Source organism: Crinia signifera, chromosome 2 (assembly GCF_055691185.1).
Source record: "Crinia signifera chromosome 2, ASM5569118v1, whole genome shotgun sequence".
Classification (NCBI taxonomy): Eukaryota; Metazoa; Chordata; class Amphibia; order Anura; family Myobatrachidae; genus Crinia; species Crinia signifera.
The window spans coordinates 341,236,962-341,240,020 of NC_139218.1; the positions used below are offsets into that span (position 1 = coordinate 341,236,962).

At 52.8% G+C, this 3,059-nt stretch overlaps 1 pseudogene; it reads left to right on the top strand.

Annotated features, from left to right (window-relative positions):
- Positions 1-1,583: 1,583 nt before the first annotated feature.
- Positions 1,584-1,719, top strand: LOC146060896 (U2 spliceosomal RNA; annotated as a pseudogene).
- Positions 1,720-3,059: the final 1,340 nt, after the last annotated feature.

Sequence of the window (3,059 nt, forward strand, 5' to 3'; positions counted from 1 at the left end):
GACGCCCTCCACCTCAGCCGGCTCCGTCCCCAGGTCTCTCCGGTTGTGACGTCGCCCGACTCGCCTGCACCGGTGATTGGCACATAGTGTGTGTCCGCGCCACACCGTCTACGTCACAGACAGCCGCTCAGCGCTCGGAGGCTGAGCCTGAGTCGGCTGTCTCCGGGCTGCACTGCGTAAGTAAAGATCTTACTGCGCATGTGCATTGTCTGTTATCTCTGTTCTTCCACTGCGCATTGGCATTGTGGAGTCGTCTGGAGCCTGCTGACTGTGCCTGAGGCTGTGCCCGTGAGATTCCAGAAAACAAGTGTGAAAACCTGCCAAACCCCCCACCCCCGGATCCTCTATGGCAGGGGTGTCAAACTCAAATTCATCGGGGGCCGCATCAGCAGTTTGGTCACCCTCAAAGGGCCGGTTGTATCTGTAGGACTATGTGTCCACTCTTTATTATCATAATAGTGTCCATACAAGTACATTATGTCCCAAATAATACCACTGTAACTCAGCAGTAGCATATCCCTCCTGCTATTGCTGTGAACTGCAGTGCATTAGGGCACACGCTGCCTGCACAGGGGGGCAGCACTCAGTCTTAGGGCATATGTCCTGCTTATTATCATGGGACACAGCAATTAATGATGGGCTGCAATGTGCCAGTGCACACACACACACATAGGCAGAGAGTTTGACACTTACCTGCTCTGATGCGTCCACTCCAGTCTGAGCTGCTCCACTACCAAGGACACAGCTGCGCTCTTACACAGGCGCATTTCCCTCTCCCTCCTGTGAGTAGCGCTCCTCACACTATCTATCCAGGAGTGGGGGGCAGCATGCTCCTGGTCACTGTGCAGTGCACACTCAGCAGTAAGTGACCTGGAGCGCACAGCAGCAGCAGCACCATTCACCACGACGGACCTGCTCTTTCCTCTCTCTGGCTCCTATACAGCAGGTGGGAGCAGAGGAGGGGTTGACGACCGGCGGCACTGCGCTAGAGGGCAGACGCTCTCTGGCTTGTAGGCTGCCGCGCATGCGCTGAAGAGGCGGCTTTCTTGTTTAAAAAAAAAAAATCAAGAATTAAAGGTGAAGGCTGGCGGCGGCTGCGCGGGCCACATGAAGAGGTCTGGCCGGCCGGATTTGGCCCGCGGGCCTTGTGTTTGACACCCCTGCTCTATGGTATACAGTAGGTACTGACGACTAGGAGGGAAGGATTTTCTCTCTTTTTGCTATGCCTATGCTATGCTATGTGAAACTACAAGTCTCAGGCTCTCAGCAAATTAGCACCTCCTATTATGTTTAGAATATGACTGCATGATACTCCAGCATGCCTGTATGAATACAATGTGTCTCTCAGTCCTACTTTTTAAATCCACAATAATGTATTTTCTACAGTATTACTATTATACTTAAAAATTTCATTTTTAGTATTGGTTATACTGCCTCACAGTCACAGCGCTGAGGTCATGGGTTCTATCCCCACCATGTGTTATATATACAGGGCAGTACGGATGGTGTAATGGTTATACTGCCTCACAGTCACAGCACTCAGGTCATGGGTTCTATCCCCACCATGTGTTATATATATACGGGGCGCTTCTCGGCCTTTTGGCTAAGATCAAGTGTAGTATCTGTTCTTATCAGTGGGTATGGACTGGCCTCTGGCAGAGAATAGAGAAAGGTTGGACTGAGTAGCTGCTCTGATGGGCGGAGGGTGTGGGACCCCTCTGTTTTTTCCCGGGAGTAGTGAAAAGTCTCACTAAGTATCTTCACCTCTGCCTTTGGTAGGAGGTGTTGTTTCCGTAAATCCACTGGTAAGAGGGGGGGAGAAACACTGGGCTTAGTAGTTTGACTCTCTTGACGGGGTTCGTAGCCCCCGAAGGATGAGTCAGCGAAAGGCTCAGTCTAGTATCCATTCCCAGGGAGCGGAGAAAAGCTGAGACCGAGTAGATTGGTCCAGGTTGGGAGCAAGCCACCAGCCTGGGCACAGCGAAAAGCTCAGCCTAGTATCTTAACCCTGGGAGCGGAGAAACACTGGGACTGAGTAGATTGCTCTTCCGAGGGGGGTGCAGCCCCTAAGGGAGTCTTTCGAAAAGCCCAGTGGAGTACCCATTCCCATGCCAGGGGCCGGAAAGTGCCTGCTGTTGAGACGGAGAAACACTTGGTCAGACGCTGACTGGCTGGCTGCTTGGAGTCCGAGGCTGCACTGTGCCCCCGGGGAAACTCAGGGGTGCCGAACATGCACGGGTGATCCCAAAATCACCATGCACTAGTAAGCACTAGCACTGCGCACTTTCCCTCTAGGTATGCGCTTCACGTCCTTACCTCGTCCTTTTGGATGGGGTAGGACAATTTTTCACACCCCCACCCTGGCCTTCTGGCTAGGGTCCTTTATTATTTATTTCTCTTCCCCTCTCACGTTCGTCACTTTTCACGTTCCTTGTTTTTTGTAGTTTTGTCACGTTTTTTGGGCAGTGTGGTCGACCCTTTTGGGCCTTCCATTTCCCCAATGTGCCAAAGCTCTCTCCTTTTGGGGAGAGCTGCGGTCCCCCCGAGGACGACCCCGAGCCGCAAGGCGGAGGGAAGTCCACTGCGGGTTCTTCCAAACCACGGGGTGCGGAAGACCCACCGTCCTAACCCTTTCGGGGGTTGAGGAATGAGGGTCTCTCTGAGCTTCGGCGAAGAGGACCCACCGTTCCCTATTTTCCCCTCTTCAGCCTTATGGTTGAGAGGGGTTAGGGGAAAAACGGGGCCCTGTCTCTTCGGAGACGGACCCACTCGATCGCACGGCCTCCTTTGCACGTGTTTAGGCACAGCACTGGTGGTGGGGAGCACACCTCGGGCTCCTGAGTTTTTTCAAACTCATATATACGGGGCAGTACGGATGGTGTATTGGTTATACTGCCTCACAGCGATGAGGTCATGGGTTTGATTTTCACCATGGCTCTAACTGTGCGGCGTTGTATATTCTCCGCATACTTGCGTGGGTTTCCTCCGGGTACTCCGGTTTCCTCCCACAATCCAAAAATATACTGGTAGGCTAATTGGCTCCCAACAAAATTAACTCT